At 36.3% G+C, this 19036-nt stretch overlaps 1 protein-coding gene across 1 annotated transcript in view; it reads right to left on the bottom strand.

Moving 5' to 3' along the window:
- The window catches only part of AKAP6 (A-kinase anchoring protein 6), a gene marked incomplete at its 3' end in the record, with an annotated part of 393582 nt that overhangs the window by 55162 nt on the left and 319384 nt on the right, over nt 1-19036 (bottom strand). The gene's annotated exons all lie outside the window — the stretch shown is intronic.

Here is a 19036-nt window from a genome sequence, read left to right as displayed (position 1 = left end):
GAAATGAATCATTGAGGGCACGTGAATGCCAGGCAAACTGATTGGTATGCTTTGATTTAAGATCAAAGGAAACAAAAAAGATAGAAAAATCCTCCAAAATAAAATATTTCAAAAATTTTCTTTGAATTCTTTAGAGGAAAATGTCCAGTTTTTTACTGGCCAGAAATAACTAGATAATATTACAAAGTGTTTTGTTTAACTATAAAACTTACTATCTGAAAGAGATAATCAATATTTCTCTTCTGAAGCTTGATTAACAAAACAATAATGTTCTGGAAAAAAGAAATGAATATATTGAATTATTACTGCACTATTTGTTGGTTGCTGTGTTTCTCTTAACAGTCACACCATTTCAGGAGGATATGCATGCATCAAAAAGAGCGTTTTGCCCCCAGAAGCATTTGTATTGCTGCAGTGACCCTAAACTGAGTGATTCAAGCAAAATAGTGGGTACACATGTCGAAAAATATTATATCCTTTCTTTGCCTACGGATAGTGTGTAAGTGATATTCTAATTCAAAGCCTTCAGGAGGAATGATGATTATATCCACAAACATCACTGAATTGCTAATCTCCTTCTACTGCCACAATTGGACTGTTCTAACAGTTAACAGATTGCTTATTAATCAACAAGGGTAAACAAGACAATGCAATTTCATTTACTGTGAGAGTTTTAATGCCTAAAAGTATTTGTGCTTAAAATGTTAATCTAGATAAGGCTTCATTAGAAGAATTCTTAAAATGATTAAGTGCAGTTCATTGAAATGTGCATGGAGTGGGAATAGTAGATCAGCAGGTGGACATTTCTTACAGATGTTCCACTTACTGATAGAATGCATGCGACAGCCATGTAAATGACCCTAACTCAGTAATAGCTGGAATTCTATTATTTCTGTAATGAGAGAACCCTGTACCTTTAATATTTCTGAATTTTAAATAAGGTGAATGACAAATACCCAAACCTCTATTTATGGCAAAATATGACTAGGAGTTTTATTATTCAATTTATACCACTGCTGCAGTTTCAGTTATGTTTCCTGAACTTATCCTTATTTATTTTCCTAGGGTTCATTACTATTTTCCTATGTAACTCCTGATATGACCTCCAGGTCTGACAAATTTCTTTACAGATGCTATTCATTAGTTTAGTGCTGAATGAGGGAAAACCCCTAGACATTCAAAGATAAAACCTGAGGGCCTACTAAAGCAACAAGCACTGTTTCCATTTTCTCCTCCAATTTGGTCAACTATCCCCCCTCAATCTACATGCTTATTCTTTCATTTTCTCTTCCTTCTCTCTCTCCTCTCCTCTCCTCTCCTCTCCTCTCCTCTCCTCTCCTCTCCTCTCCTTTCCCCTCCTTTCCCCTCCCCTCCCTTCCTCTCCCTTCTTCTCTCTCTCTCTCTCTCTCTCTCTCTCTCTCTCTCTCTCTCTCTCTCACACACACACACACACACACCCTTGAATTTTCATTTTTACCCTACAACAACTATTGAGCAGTCCAAACTACAAAGCCCACCTAATACCTGTCAATTTTTTGCCCAATATAGAACAGTTCGGGATAATGTTAATGGTGAACTGAAATTGATCCAAATGCTTCCTGAGAAAGTGAACCTTCAGGATTTGGGTTTTTATTTTGTAGGTAATTTATTAAATGTAAAGGGCTAGAAAAATCAAAAGAGATGTTTTGTAACTAGATGGAACTAGATTTTACAAACATCTCTTTGACGTTAACTACAATAATAACTGCATTTCTCAAGCCAATAAAAAGGTCCTAAAGTTCTTCGCCAAGGGAAAATTTGCAAAGGATGGCAATAAAGATATGTACTGAGTTAGCAGAAGCCACACGAGATAGGACTGTTAAAGTGGCCCCAATGGGCTTCATGTCTCTCATAGAAATTCTTGAAGTTCCCAAACAAGACATCTGAGGTTGTTAGGAGAAACTGTCACAAATATTATTGTCCATAATTTTGGTAAATATCTAGAATGTATCCGATATCAAAATATCCAGGCGACACCCTCTTTCTCATCTTGATGTAAATAAGTCAAGATGAATATGGTTTAAAATGCAAAGCAATTACTATTAACATCCAATATTTAATTTTTGAAACTTCATAATCCCACAATTTTTAAATTAGTAATTTAATATGGATTAGTAATTTATTCTATATGTACACCCTTCAAAAAGAGAGGAAAACTGAAAATTTCACATGGAAAACATATTTTTAGTATTTTAATACATAGAAGATATAACTGATAAATATTCTTCTACATAAATGTGTTTCTATAACAACATTAAAAATACATGTTTATTTGTAAACATGTTCTAAATAAAATCAGTGGATTTTCTGGCAATGTTTCTTAGAATCAGTAGTTTACATTATTTCCATGATTAACTATGCACAGAGAGCCAGGCGTGGTGGTGTACGCTTGCAGTCCCAGCATTTGGGAGTCTGAGACAGGAGGATTGCGGTTTGCAGACAGCCTTGGCTACTTAGTGATACCCTCCGCAACTTAGTGAGACCCTGTTTCAAATTAAAAAGAATAAAAAAGAGGGTGGGGATGTAGCACAGAGGCCAAATGCCCCTGGATTCCACCCTCAGACTCCCCCCAAAAAAATCTATGCACAGAGAAATGTTAAAGCCACATAGGAGCAAATTATTACTATGACTCTTTTGGACTTACATTTCAGCAAGATATTTCAAACAGAAACCAATGCCAAGCAATTTCAGTAAGGCACAGACATAGGACAAACTTATCCCTAATCTCCTCAAATGTGTACTGTACCTTCAATGTTCTTGGCACTCTTTCAAGAATAAAAACTTCAAAAATGAGCAAGTTACTACCCCTTTCCTCATGGAATTAAGAGAGACTATCGGAGGTGAACTATAAAAGGTACAAAGTATAACACCGAGAGGAAGGTGCTAACAGAGGTATATGGAAGTTACTATTGGAGGAGTTGAAAACTTCAACAAAATGGTGGCCAGATGGTCCAAGATGGGTGATGGTGGTTATAAGTATGGAAGGCACAGAGATGTTTCGTTGAAAAACAAGCAAGCGCCTTGGACAGTGGGTGCTTCCTGTATTGGGAAGAATGAGAGAATGAAACAGATGAAAAGGGAGCTAGGGGATAGAAAGGTTTGGAATGTTTCCCATTATTGCTAATTTTGAAGAGTTTTTAAAAAATATGTAATGAGATCATTTTGGTTCCATGCATAAACATTGCCCTCTAGAAGAAGTATAAAGACAAGAATAGGGGGGAAATTGAGAAGAAATAAAACACAACAAATTATCAGTATATCTGGGAAAGGGATTCCAAATGCTTTAATGTTTAGTTATCCTTATCAATTGGCAATCTCCTGGTAATTTCTCCTTTCAAGGCTACCTCTGTTGGTACGAAGGTCAGCATCTTAGCATCAGCTCAGACTCTGGTTGGTAGGACATAGTTTTGTGTGCTCCTTTAAAATTTCTAGTGATTTCATTCCAGTTATTTATTCTTACTAGCTATTCGGTTTCCATGTGTTTCCAAAAGGGCAGATTTTTTTATAAAAATTAAAATTATAACAAATAAAATCAAAATTTCTAAGTCTATTATTCCTTTACAAATATCACACCTACAACACTTTAAATTCACTTGGTTTTGTCATATGATAATATTGTTAAGAGAATATAAGGGTTTCTTTTTTACATTTATAAATTGGCAATCTGGTTTTAAATTCAGCAGCAGCAGTAGATAAGGTTTTTTCTTTCTTTGTTTATCTACTGACTTCCTTAGTTAAATTTTTCAACTGTTTAATTGTGTGTGTGTGTGTGTGTGTGTGTGTGTGTGTGTGTGTGTGTGTGGTCCTGGATGTAGAACCCAGGGATTTTTCTACATCCAGGCTATACTCTCAGACCTATTTTATATTTTACATTTTATTTGGAAACAGGGTCTCACTAAATTGCTGAGAGCCTAAATATAATCCCAAGTCCTGGGATTACAAGCATGCGCCACCACACCGGCCTTTTTCAACTGTTTATTTCAACACTCATATTGGCCAGGCATGGTGGCACATGCCTGCAATTCCAGTATTTGGGAGGCTATGACGTGAGGATCACAGGTTCATGGCCAGCCTCAACAAATTAGTGAGATCCAATAACTTAATGAGATCCTATTTTCAAATAAAAAATAAATAGGACTGGTGTTATAGCTTGGATGTAGAATGCCCCTGGGTTAAATTTTCAGTACTATTTTTTTAATTAAAAAAAATAAACCACTCAAATTACTGAAACAAATGTGACACAACATCATTCTTAACACTATCTTAGGTAAATGCCATTGAAGTGAGACTTTCATCGTAGGCACCTGATTCTTCATTATATACTAAATGTATGCATAAAGGCAAACATAGGACATAAAAGATTACACTTTTTTGTGTATACACATACTCGATGTTGAACAAGTGTCATTCACTACACGAAATGCTGCAAATATATTTGCAATGAAACAACTACAATTAGACCAAGAACTGTTAAAATAAGCAAAACATGAGAGCCAACAAGGAAGGTACCATCTGCATCTATATGTCCTGCCTTCAATTTAGTGTGATCAAAGAAACATGGCAAAGGAAGGGAAGTGTTTAGTATCAGGAGGGAGGCTCTGCCTCCTGTTGAGACAATTTTCTGTGTTTCTTTATATTTATTGTATTTTCTGCCTTTTAACCATTTTAATTTTATGAAATTGGCTGTTGTCTTCTGTTTGCTACCTTTGGAACTTTTCTAGAGCAGAAGTCCTGCATGTTACCTCCAAGCCAAGCGGTGCTAGCATTACTCAGGATCTAGTTAGAATTACAAATTACTCTTGTAACACTCTGCATCTTCTGAATCAGAAACCCTGGGGTAAGGCCAGAGTTAAAAGTCCCCACAAGACAGACATGGTGGAGCACACTTATAATCCTAGTACTTGGGATGCTGACACAGAAAGATCACAGATCTGAGGCCAGCCTGGGCAATTTAGTGAGACTCCATTTCAAAATTAAAAATTAAAATACAGGTGTATCTCAAAAGTAGACTATACCTTGGTTTTATTCCCCAGTGCCCCTCCCCCCATAGCCCTATAGGTAGTTCTACTACATGCTAAAATTTGAAAATACTAGTCTACAGGGACAAGAGAAATTTAATGTTCAGATCAGTGATCTAGTTTTTCTAGAAGTATAAAAACAGAAGTTATAAGTTCTGTTTCTAAAATCAAACTGGTGACCAAAAGCCTAAGGACTATAATTATTAGAGATCAACTATTTTTATTGTTATCAAATGAATGAAAAATAAAATGAATGAATAAATCCATGCTATAGTTTGGATCTCAAATGTTCCCCAAAGACTCATGTGCTAAAGATTTGGTGTCCAGGTTGGGGCTATTGGGAGGTGGTGGGGCCTTTACGAGGTGTGGCCTAATGAGAGGCTTTTAGGTCACTAAGGGCATGCCCCTGAAGAGGATCATGGGACCTTGGTCTCTTCCTTTCTGTCTATTTGTTTCCTGGCCATACAGTGAGTGGTTTAGCTCCACCACACAATCCCACGCGAATGTGCTTCCTTGCTAATGGCCCAAAGCAATTGAGGCCAACCAAACATAGACTGGAACTTCCAAATCTGTGGGCCCAAAATAACTCTTCTCTTCACAAGCTTATTAACTCAGCTATATAGTTTGTTATAAGGATTTGAAGCTAATGTAAATTAATAAATAAATCTCATCATGCAATGATATCTTTATATTATTATTTGTATGAGTGCCAGAATTTTCAAAGTAACTATCAATAACACTGATGGGCTAGGTTATTTTGCATCTACCCTTTAGGGTTTTTTCTCCTCTTTTTATCAAATGTCATTTACTAATTAATATCTCTGACATCAATGGCATCACACTAAATTAAATAGAATCTCTGCTATCAGAAAGTTCACATAGTAAAGCAAAACAATGATGACTTCTTATAAGACATCAGGCACAGTAATGATAATGACTGCAGCCGTGGTCTAATAAGAATATAGAGGAAGTGGGGAAAATGCTGGGATTATAGGTAGGCGGGACCACACTTAGCAGTAGTTATTTTTTAAATTTTATTTCTTTATTAACCATATAATTGATTATGTAGTCAGATAATTTACAAGACAAGCGTATGCCATGACAACAGATGCATTCGATACTAGTAATACTATCCAAAGCATCATGGCTTTGCCACTATACATGAGTACAAGAATTAATACATTTACAAGTACAACTTAGAGCTGCTTTTCCTCTTAAAGTAATGGCTACATCTCCTGGAATACACTTATTACTACACACCCATAAATCTCAGTCAACACATCAGGCATCCTACTATATGATAATAAGGCAGAGCAGTTTTTAACATAGCTGTACTACTTCTAAAAAATACTATAAAACACAAACAGAAAAGTAATCGAAGAAGACTGGCTCTGGAAGAGGAGTCGAAACAAATGTGGAAAATGAAGAATGGTAACTAAATCTAATTATCAAAGTAAAGAGTTTCATTTATAATCATATGTATCTTATAAAACTAAAATCTATTACATTATTGGTGTCAGTACAAAAACATAAGGCTTGATATGCCAGCTGTGCTTTTTGTACTTTACAAAAGACCATCCTGAGTTGATTATATGTATCTGAACCAATACACAATGATGTTGTGTTCTCTTCAACTATGGCATCAAGGTTTACTGGAAAGCAAAAGCTAACAATCATTTGGGTTTATCAATTGCTACAAATCTTGATAAAATTTTCTTAGTTATTTTTACTAACCCCTTAGACTGACTTACATTTTTGTGAATTTATGTATGCCATGATTTTGTGTGTAGGTGTGAGGGGGTGCTAGGGATTGAAACTCAGGGGCATTCTACCTCTGAGCCACACTCCCAGCCTCATTTTTTTATTATGTGTATATATATATATATATATATATATACATACATATATATGTATATATGTATATACATATATACATATGTATATAATATATATGTGTATATTATATGTATGTATGTATGTATGTATATGTATATATATGTATATATACATATATATGTATTATAGTCTCATATCATGATGTAGATCATACTGAAAGTGGCATATATTCACACAGTACTTGGTGCCCTCCCCACCTTCCCCACTTACTTTCCCTCCTGCTACTGAGTATCCAGGTTAACAATGTTATATTCACATGTATACACACAGTTGAATGTAGCATTTCCATTAATGAACCTCAGCTTTCTTCCTATCTCTCCCTTCAGCCCTGACTACTCTGAGGTTTCTCTTCCATTATCTGGAGTCCCTCTGATATCCTAAATACTCCCTAACTCAAATATATTACAGAAAATATATGTCCCTTCTCTTTCTGTGCTTGGCTAATCTCACTTAACATAATGTTCTCCAGGTCTTTCCATCTTCTTGCGAATGATATGATTTTGTTCTTTGTTATTGCTAAGTAGAATTCCAATCTGTGTATTTCCCATAATTTTTCAATTCATTCATTTGTGATAGAGACCCTGGGTTGGTTCCATGTTTAGGCTATTGCAAATTGTGCTGCTATGAACATGGGTGTGTATATGTTACTGTAGTTCTCTGATTTCAATCCCTTTGGAAAGATACCCAGGAAAGATAGCTGGATCATATGGTGGATCCATTCCCAGTTTTCTAAGGAATCTCCACGCTGATCTCCAAAGTGGCTGAACTAGTTTGTACTTTTACCAACAGTGTAGAAGAGTTTTTGTTTTCTCACATCCTTGCTAACATTTATTGTTATTTGACTTCTTTTTGTTTGTCACTATGATTGGGGTTAGCTGGAATCTCAGTGTAGTTTTGATTTGCATCTCCTTAATTGCTAATGATGTTGAACATTTTTTCATATATCTATTGGTCATTTGTATCTCTTTGTTTGTAAAGTGTCTATTCAATTCAGGTGCCCATTTCTTGATTGGGTTATTTGTTTTGCTAGTGTAAAGTTTTTTGAGCTCTTTGTATATTCTGGATATTAGCCCTCTATCAGAAGAGTAGCTGGTAAAGATCTTCTCCCATTCTATAGGCTTTCTCTTTAGATTCTTGATTTTTCCTTTGATGAGCAGAAACTTTTTAGTTTGATGCCATCCTATTTGTTAATTCTTGTTTGTGTGTGTGTGTGGTACTGGGGATGGAAGCCAAGAGCATTCTACCTCCAAGTGACACCCCCACCCCCAGCCCTATTTTTTTTTAATTCTTTTTATTTTTAAAACAGGGTCTCACTCAGTTGTGGAAGGCCTCACTTAGTAGCTGAGGCTGTCTGCAAACCACAATCCTCCAGTCTCAGCCTCCCGAATACTGGGATTACAAGCATGCGCCACCATGCCTGGCTTAATTCTTGTTTTAATTTCCTGCACTTTGGAGATCTTGTTGAGGAAATTACTATCTGTACCTATATTTTGGAGTGTTGAACCTATCCCCTCCTCTAATAGCTTCACAGTCTCTGGTCTGATTTCCAGGTCTCTGATCCATCTTGGTTGATTCCTGTGCAGAGTGAGAGGTAAGGATTTAGTTTCAGTTTTCTACAAGTAGATAGCCAGTCTAGCACCATTTGTTGAAAAGGTTGTCTTTTCTCCAGCATACGAATTTGGCCCTTTGTCAAAGATTAATTGACTACATATGCATGTGGGTTTGTTTTATGTGTCTTCTATTCTGTTCCATTGTTTGGTGTGCCTGTTCTTGTGCCGATACCATGCTGTTTTAATTACTATCGCTCCGTAGTATAATTTGACGTCAGAAATTGTGATGCCTCCTTCATCATTCTTGTTGCTGAGATTTGCTTTGGCTATTCTGGGTCTTTTGTTTCTCCATAGGAAATTCATGACTGATTTTCTTTAGGTATATGAAGAATGTTGTTGGTATTTTGATAGAAATTGCATTGATTGTAGAGATCACTTTTGGCAGAATGGCCATTTTGACATTTATTCTGCCTAACCATGAGCAGTGGAGATCTTTTTATCTTGCAAGGTCTTCTTTAATTTCTTTCTTTGGTGTTTTATAATTTTCACTGTAGAGATCTTTTACATTTTTGGTTAGGTTTATTCCTAGGTATTTTATTGGTTTTAAGGTTATTGTGAATTAAATTGTTTTCTTTATTTTTTATTTTGAAACAGTGTCTCACTAAGTTGTTGAGGTTGGCCAGGAAACTGCAAGCCTCCTGTCTCAGCCTTCAAAGAACTGAAATTATAAGCAAGCACCACCATGCCTAGTTACATCCATTAATTTTTAGGTACTTTATATCTATTGACTCATTTAATTCTCACAGAAACACTAGTATACTATATACATATATACCACATACACAGAAATATAGCATTAATATAACACATGCACATACATAGGGGTTTTCTTTGGTAGGTGGCGACAAATCCACATGTATATATGGAGAGAGAAAGAGAAAGATTGATTATCATCTAGTTTACAAATGAAGAAGTAGAGACAGAGGGTTTTAACCCAGGAAGCCTGAATTCATAAGAACACCATACTACATTGCCTTTCACAACAAGGATGAAAAAGGTTGTAAGGTGTTTACATTTTCAGATTATCTTGCGCCTGACATCTAACCAGTAGTGGCCACAGCCATACAGTTATTGTTATTATTATTATTTTTGTTTTTGCAATACAGGGGATTGAACCAAGGGACATTCTACCTCCGAGCTACACTCCCAGCCCTATATTTTATTCTTTATTTTTAAACAGGGTCTCACTACATTGTGGAGGGCCCCACTAAGTTTCCGAGGCTGGATGTGAACCTGCAATCCTCCTATCTCAGCTTCTAAAGTACTAGAATTACAAATATGCTCCACCATGCCTGACTCATACAGTTTTGGTTGGTTGGAGAATCAATTATCTTGTTTTAAACACCTTGTAGAGGTCTGATTTCTCCCCACAACTAGGCCTTCAACTACATAAGAATTAGTATTTTTACAAAATAATCCTTAAGCCCAAGGTGGTTATGATGGCATGGGTGAAAAAATTCAAATATGTCTGGACACCTATTATGATGGGTACTATTCTAAGAGCTTGAGATATACATCAGTGTACAAAACCGACAAACCTTCTCCTGAGGCCCTCATAAGCTGAAGGCAGGGGGAGGCACTCTCTTTCGCGAGGACAGTTTAAATAATGTAAATAATAAAGAAGTGATTGAACAAAGGGAGCAAATGTTCACTAGGCAAATTATTATCAAAGTTCCAGCAGTTCTTCTGATCCTGACACAACATTCTCAAGCCAACCATGTATTTAACTATCTGTGCTGTATAAATGTGGCAAAGAAGAACTTCCCTACTGGGGTTGTAAAGCAATTACTCAGAGCAGACAAAAATATTAATAAGATATCACAAATGAAATATAAATGATGACTTGCATATTTTAAAGAAAGTACAGCAAGTGACATCTGGATATTTTAACTGATTCCAAACTTAAAAACAATGTCAGCCGATATAGTCACCCAGCTCAGTTGCAAACTCTGGGCCTTAATCTATATGGAAGCTAAATATTCTATAAGCATGCAGTGGAGTGCAAAAAAATAGCAATTGAAAAATGACATGATTTAATGGCACGACATGCAGTCATTTGCTCTCAATTATATCAATGTATCTTCTTCATTTCTCCGAGTCAGGCAGAAATATTGTTTTTTAAATGCCTCTATTAAATTGGTCACCAATAATAAAATAGATGAGAGTTCTAATAAGTTCATTTACATAACATACATCATACACTACAAAACTATTCTCTCTAAACAGTTTTTGCCCATAGATTTGTCTCCTGGTTGTCACGAGTCTTTGCTACATTAGCAGATTTTAAAAGCATAATCCTGCCTTCTGGACCATTTGTGGAAAAATATTTATGAAACTTTTCTAGTTAACCCTTGGCAGGATCCTTATTGCTAATTATGGGAAAGGTATTGATATAATATCTTGGCTGTCACATTCTATTATGGTGACGACAGAAGCAGAATCTAGGTCTGACATTTTGGAAATACCATCTAATTGCAAGTCAGAAACAGAGAATGACAGTTTTAAGTAGATTATAAGTTCTTTCAAAATAGCAAACTGGTTTACTTAATATAAAAGCTATATTTAAAAAAAATAGTATTAAAGCCTCTTGAATTGGTTTGTCAAGCACATGTGTATCTGCTCCTTGAAGAAGAAGAGCTGGGTTGTGTACCAAAAATAGTTTTGAAATTGTACAAGACAATATAAGTTTAGATTCAAATGTTAAATCACTTCTTATAACTATTTAAAATAAAAATATTTCTCATCAAATAGTTTATTTTTTCTCTGTTAATTCACATGGTTAGAAAGAGGAGAGGCCTGAAGATAATCACTTTACCCCCAGGGCCTGGTAAGCCAGACCTTTAGATATAGGTAAGGATTCTATCTTTCCTTGCAATATACTATATTTACCAAGCAATTTGAATCATTAAAGTTCACCAAAAATATTAATCAAAACTGCAAATTACTGGGGATTCTTGGATGAGTGATGTCATCAAGGAAAAAGATAACCTTTTAAAATATTCACATATATGTTTAATAGCTCATACATTCATCTGTTAAGAAAAACATGAATTTTACTTAGATGGAAGCATTTCTATTCCTTTTTGTCTTTGTTAGCTACAGACCAAAATATAATAGCCATTTTAAAAATGCATACCCTCACTGTGTTATTCCACAAAAACTGTTGTTTTGTCCCTGTGTGGCATTCTTTAATTTCTTTGTCACTTTCACTACACTAGGTTAAGTACTTTTAAATATGTTTGTTTTTAAGAATCAAATTTCGTGGTTATGTGCTTAGTTCATACTCACATGTAATTAGTAATATGTTATATACTTCCTTTTCTAAATTAAAAACACTATTAAAATTCTAGACATACAAAACAATATGAAGATTAAGTTACTCTAAAGAAAACTGTAATAGCTTACAGATTGCTTGTATCATTACTAAAATGCTGGTATCTATTATGGAGTCTCCCTGGAATAAAGAATGTACTTTTGGCAATAATCTTTTAAAAACATGTCCATTATGTTAAGATGCTAAACCAGTTTGCAATTACAAAAAGGTAACTCTTAGCAATGAGGCAGAAAGGGTGCTGGATGTAAATGCAACTTAGCCATTATACTACAAAGTACTTTTTATTAAACTCCCACAACCACTCTTTTCATAAGCAGATAAGGCATTAATTGTCATTTATTTTTACCTATTATAACACCCACTGAGGTTTTCTCTTATTGATTCCATGGGAATCATTTCAAAATAATTCTTGGGAATGAATGAAGGTGATTTTCTTCTCTTTATTATCTATTGGTCCCAACTATCTGAAATCATCTTTGTATTTAATGGATCCTGAGTATCCGCTGACCAGACCAGATCAAAGGATATCCAGCACAGTCTGGAGGAAAGGAAGGGAAGAATAGTATGTGGCAATACCTGGAGAATGAAATAGCATTCGGAAGGAAAGCTAGACAATACGGGAGCCTGGACGATCCTGGACGACTTCCTAGGGGACCATAGAGAACACACAGGTAGCCTGGCCCATGGGAAAGGACAGACAGACTAATTAGTGCATGACTTGTGCAACCATGCTGCGTGACTTTCCCTCACTCTCTTCAGTGCCCATCTGGTTGGCTCTACTCCACCACTCTCCTCTACCACGCCTTGTTTTCCCAGACTTGCCTCTGGCTCCTCTACTTCCCATGAAGATGTTCCTGAACTCATTACCAATCTAGGAGTGTTGCTTAAAGTACAAACTAAAAGCTAATATTTTAGGGAAGTACTTCTATGATTCTGTAAATCTACAGACAGGAAATAAATGGATTAAAAAAAAATCCAGGAACTTAAGAAGAATGCAGGAAGAGAATCTGGCTTTGGGAAATAACACGGAGAAGGAGGGAAATGATACTGGGAAGGAAAAGTCAACATTAGAAAAGACTCTTTATTAAATACTACCTGACCTAGAAGAGGCAGAGGCAGAGACAGAGGGAGCTTTATAATCTTCATATTCTGGATTTTATTTTCATAGCATCTAAAATAAATAGGATATTTTCCTTTGAGTCTGGACCACTGGGAATTTGCTTCTTAGCTCTTTATTTTGCATTTGTGGTGGAAGCCCAGGATATCTTGACCAGTTTTCAGTATTCCCAGAAGTACAGTAATATTAACCACACTCTCAGGGTCATTTAGAAGCTTAATATACAATAGCAAAACACTCTTAAACTGCTGTATTAGGTAGTCAAAAGATGTTGACTAAATATTACTCAACTGTTAAATTGCTATAATGATTATTCATCCTAAAGCAATATTCCAGAATATTTTGAAAAGATGGAAAAGACGAACCTCTTTCTTTACTCTCACAGCTAAAACAAAGTGGAGGTCCAGGAACACTGAACAAAGCTAATTTTCCTTTGGAAGGAATGTATCTTCTTCTGAATAGAAAGAGACACACATATTTCTCCTGTCTGTTCCCCAAAAGAGAATTGAATACATGGTAGGAGGAGTCCTCTGTTCACTACATTTAACATTTAGCAGCAAGACAAACATAAGTCATCCAATCATAAAGGTATTTTAATTGAATGATTGAAAAGCAACTTGAAATGAGGAACCAACCACAACTTAGGATGTTCTTTTAATTTGGCCAAACCAAGTTGTGTGATTGCAAGTAAATCATATACCTTCTTTTTTTTTTTTTTCCAGAACTGGGAATTGAACTCAGAGTCATTCTACCTCCAAGCTATATCCCCAGCCATATTTTGTATTCTTTATTTTGAAACAGGGATTCACTAAGTTGCGGAGGGCCTCACTAAATTGTTGAAGCTGGTCTTGAACCTGAGATCCTTCTCTCAACCTCCCAAATACTGGATTTCAAGCATGCATCACTATGTCAAGCTAAATCATAAAACTTCTATGTGTCCTCAATATCCTCTCTCTAAAGTACAATGATCCTTTAGCCTCAACATCTGTTGGCATTAGATATTATATAAACTTGTACTGGGACAGAAAAAATATTATATGGTGGTATGACATAGACTTCTTTGGGTATAGAGGATTAAACACAGGGAATTTCTACAACTAACATACATCCCCATCTCTAACTTTTTTTTTTTTTTTTTTGCGTTACTGGGAATAGAACCCGAGGGCATTCTACCTCTGAGCTGAGCAATACCCCAAGCCCTATTTTTTATTCCTTATTTTGAAACAGGGTCTCACTGAGTTGCAAAGGGCCTCACTAAGTAGTAGCTGAGGTTGGCGTGAACCACGATCCTCCTGTCTCAGCCTCCCAAATTCTGGGATTACAAGTGTGTGCCACCACACCCGGCTCTTTAACATTTATTTTGAAACAAAGTCTTGCTAAATGGCTGAGGCTCAAACTTGTGATCCTTTTGCCTCAGCTTCCCTAGTAAATGAGATTATAGGTGTGCACTACTGTAACACCTGGCCTGAGATGCACTTTAAAAATAAATATAAAATAAACTCTGAATATTTCTCAAATACTTTATAAGGCAGCGCCCATTTTTTTCTAATGAACTTCTAGGGATGAGAAAATATTCATTTCATTGTGCCTTTATCATTTTTGTTTCTCTTCCTCTTCACTGGCCTTAACTATAATCAGCTGCTTTAACTGGATGAGTGTGTGGCGTTTTCATGAAACAACCTTGCTCGGTCTTGGCTTCTGTTCCTGTTATGGTCATGTTCGAACATCTTCAAAGTCTAACTCTAAAGAGCCTTATCCTGAGAACCACATGTCTAAGTAAAGCACACAAATAGAGAATTTCACTTCCACTGTTGCGCTGGTAAACTTTGAAGTCTGCTGTGCCGCTATCTTGTTGAGAATTCGGATGGCAAGGCTGACTGGTTTCTGGCTGGTTCTCCTGCTGGTGGTCCTGTCTGACAGATAAAGGAATGAATGGATCTTGAACTATCTCTCCAATTTCTGAAAGTCCTTCCTTTTTCCTCAGTCCTGACGGAGGAAATAAAGAAGGACATTCTGAGAAGAGAAGGAGGAGGGCAAGAAGGGCCGGAGGAACCTGGTTCCTGTCTCGTCTGTGCTGCTCAAGGATGCTTTCAGCACCAGACCTGCCAGTCTATTTTTACATTTATCCTGATGGCATTAAATTCAAGAAAGAAAGAAAAAAAAATCTCCTTGGGGAAGAGAATGTGGTATTCTAAATGTACAGTGTATAACTTAGGATTTAATCAACAGTTTAGATCATCAGTGAAATTAAGAGAGATAAGTTAGGCTATTTTTTTTCCAGATGGGAATAATGATTTATGCCTCCGCCCTATCTTAGAGAGGTTTTGGGAGGATTAATGAGCTAATGTCTCTAAAGCTCTTTAAGCTCCTCATACGGAGGTGCAACATAAACACAAGGTGAAAAATGATAGCAAACACAGTGCTGAATTGAGCTCCCCAGAGTAATGCCCCTGGAAATAAGAAGCTGTTGCAGGTCAAGATGGCAAATCTCTGAGCTCTGGTGCCAGAGGAGGCTCGATTTGTTGTCATCTGTATCTTTAATTATGTTTAAAATAATACTTAGCAGTAGTAATAGCATCTCTACATTTCCTACTTATCACAGTGTCACTTGTGATGATCATATTTATTCCTATTCATCAAAGGAGGTAGGCTTATTATCTGTATTTTACAGAGGAAAAAAAATGGGGATTTAGAAATCGCAAGGACAATGGCGAGGGCCCACAAGAATTCACCGGTTTGGCATGACTGGACTATGTATGGCTTGGGTTGCGGTTCAGGAGGCATAGGCCACCGTTTGACTTTGCTTGTTTGGTGCTGGGTGACTCACTGGCTTTATCTGACATTCAGTTCCTTTCTCTTTGAAATAGAAGGATGTTAGTTTAGGTGATCTCAAATATTCTCCAAGGATAAAATACTACAATTACTGTATGCTTCTTGAGTATTCAGTGACTCCAAGACATTGTCTATGATGTTATGAAGGGCACACAAAGCAAACAAAACTTCAAGATAGTTCCTACTCTTAAAGCTTACACCATAGTTTTTTGACAAAATACACTTACACATGCTTGATTAACATAAATTAGCAGACAAAACAAGGACTTTTTTTTTTTTTTTTTTTTTTTGCAGGTCTGGGGATGGAACCCTGGGGCATTCGACCTCCGAGCTACACCCCTTGCCCTGTTTTTTTAAATTTATTTTTATTTTTTATTTTTATTTTGAAACAGGGTCTCACTGAGTTGCAAGGGGCCTCACTAAGTAGCTGAGTTTGGATGAGAACCAGGATCCTCCTGTCTCAGCCTCCCGAATGGTGAGATTAGTTGGGAGGCTGAGACAGAAAGATCATAGGTTCAAGGACAGCCTCAGCTACTTAGTGAGGCCCTTCACAATTTAGTGATATCCTATTTCAAAATAAGGAATAAAAAATAGGGCTGGGGATATATTTCAGAAGCAGAATGCCCCTGAATCCAATCTTTAATACCAAAAAATTTAAAATTAAAATTAAAAATAAAACTACTCTCCTTCTCAGAAATACTAAATACATCCCTAGTGGATGCACAAGTATAGGCTTCTTAGTCTACTTTCAACTCCACCCAGTATTAGAGCTGGTTAACCCTATGCTCTAGTATCAATATACAATTTTATGTTCAGTGTTTATATTTTCTTATCCCTGAATTTCAAACTAAATATAATTTTAAAATTTATATTTCTTGTCTTACACTGAAATACTTGTATAGAGAGCCATTTATATAACCTCAAAGATGACCTCTTCCAATACTCAGTACTAAATAACAAAAACTCTTCCCTAAGAATAAGTAGACATGAGTATATATTTATTTTTTTATTTTTTGGTGGTACTGGGGGTGGAACCCAGAGGCTTTCTACCTCTGGGCTATACTCCCAGACTTATTTCATATTTTATTTGGAAACAAGATTTCACTAAGTTGCTGAGAGCCTCACTAAGTAGCTGAGTCTGGCTTCGAACCTGTGCGATCCTCCTGTCTCAGCCTCCCAAATGCTGGGATTACAAGTGTGCGCCACCACGCCCAGCCATGAGTATATATTTAAAGAAGATGAAATCATTATGCCAAAAAGATACTTCCACTTCCCTGTTTATTGCAGTACTATTCACAGTGGCTAAATTATGAAATAAATACAGCTGTCCTTCAGTAGATGAACGGACAAAGAAAATGTGATATATTTACACATTGAACTATTATTCAGCTGTAAAAAGAATGAAGTCCTGTCATTTGTAACAACATAGATGGAACTGGAAATTATTATGTTTAGTGAAGTAATCCAGACACAGAAGGACAAATACTACATGATGTCATTCATTTGAGGAAACGAATAAGTCAACTTTGTAGAAGAACGCAGCGAAATGTGTTCATAAGAAGTGGAGAAGAGCAGAAGTGTGAGGGGGATGGAAAGAAAGTCAATTAAAAAGCACTAAAACAGAAAGCAGAGGGATTGCTTCTGATTCTTCCTTAGCACAGGGTAACCGTTGCCTAAAACGATCTGAGATGAACTTCAAAGTAACTAGAAGAGAATGAAATTCCCAACACGTAAAAATGATTAATGGTTGAAGAGATTACCCTGATTTATTACCCTGATTTGATTTTTACATATTGTATACATGCACTGAATTATTATAATGCACCCCATAAAGATAAAGATTATGTCTCAATAAAAATACTATAAACAATTTTTAAGAATAAATAGAAAATATCAAAACACCTATCAACAGACATCATTGTTCAAGGGAGGATCCCATTTGCATACAAAGAACACAGTCTTTTTCAAATAAATTGATACGAGAGAAAAGAAAACCTTAGAAAATTTCACATTTCTTAAAAATATGCTCAATATAAATATCACATTTATAGAATGAAGGTAGTCACTTTTGAAGATGGAACAATTAAGATCAGTAAAGATTATTCAAATATAAAAAGAGGTGGAACGGGTGGCACACACCTGTAAACCTGGCCTGTGGGAGGGTGGGTTGAGACAGGAAGATTGAAAATTCAGGTCAGTTTGGGCAACTTGGTAAAACCCTGTCTCAAAAATATGGGCAGTGTGAGGTAGAGGAAAGAGGAGTGCAGCACAGTGGCAGAACGCCCCTGAGTTCAATCAACTTTACCCAAAACAAAAAAGATAAAAAGAATGCTTGCCTGCTTGCCGGGTGTAGTGGCGCACACTTGTAATCCCCGCGCTTGGGAGGCTGAGACAGGAGGATCGCACAGGTTCGAAGCCAGCCTCAGCTACTTAGTGAGGCTCTCAGCAACTTAGTGAGACCCTGTTTTCAAATAAAATATAAAATGAGTCTGGGAGTATAGCCCGGAGGTAGGAAGCCTCTGGGCTCCACCCCCAGTTACCACACACACACACACACACACACACACACACAAAGAATGCTTGTTTGAATGCTTGTTTAATTAAACATTTGCAATTGGGCTGGAGGTGGAGCTCACTGATACAACTCTTGTCAAACATACTGCAAAGCCCCAGGTTCAATCTTCAGCACAGAAAAAAAAAATGCACCAAGGATAAAATTACACAGGTATTACAAAAATAAAGCTTGAGAATCCTACCAGAAATTCCTGAATAAAGAAGTAAAAGCAAAAATAGATTTTTTTTCTTCAGGGAAGGCAATATCTAGAAGATTAAATATGCGCAGAGTTGAACTTTCAAAAGCAGGAACTCACACACATGGAGGAGTGGCCATAATCAAATAAGTGGCCAAACTTTTCTATTCTGAAGCAGAGTTCAAGTCTTCAAAATCAATCAAAACTCACCACGTCACTAGCAAAACAAACACAAAATACCAACAATAAATACCAGTCCTACACTAGTGAACAGAAAAATGTTCCTGTTTGGAAACAAAACTCAGACCTCTCCTTTAATGACCAGGAAACTCTAAGAATCATTTGAAGTTTTGAGAATAAACTATTATAGTCCCTTTAGCAAAATTTCATATTCAGACAAGCTATTATATGTGAGGTAAAAGGAAAATATATTTTCAGAT

The sequence above is a fragment of the Muscardinus avellanarius genome, assembly GCF_963383645.1.
Source record: "Muscardinus avellanarius genome assembly, chromosome: 12".
Lineage (NCBI taxonomy): Eukaryota > Metazoa > Chordata > Mammalia > Rodentia > Gliridae > Muscardinus > Muscardinus avellanarius.
The sequence above is the reverse complement of the archived record's forward strand: the minus strand, read 5'-3'. Positions and strand labels throughout refer to the sequence as shown.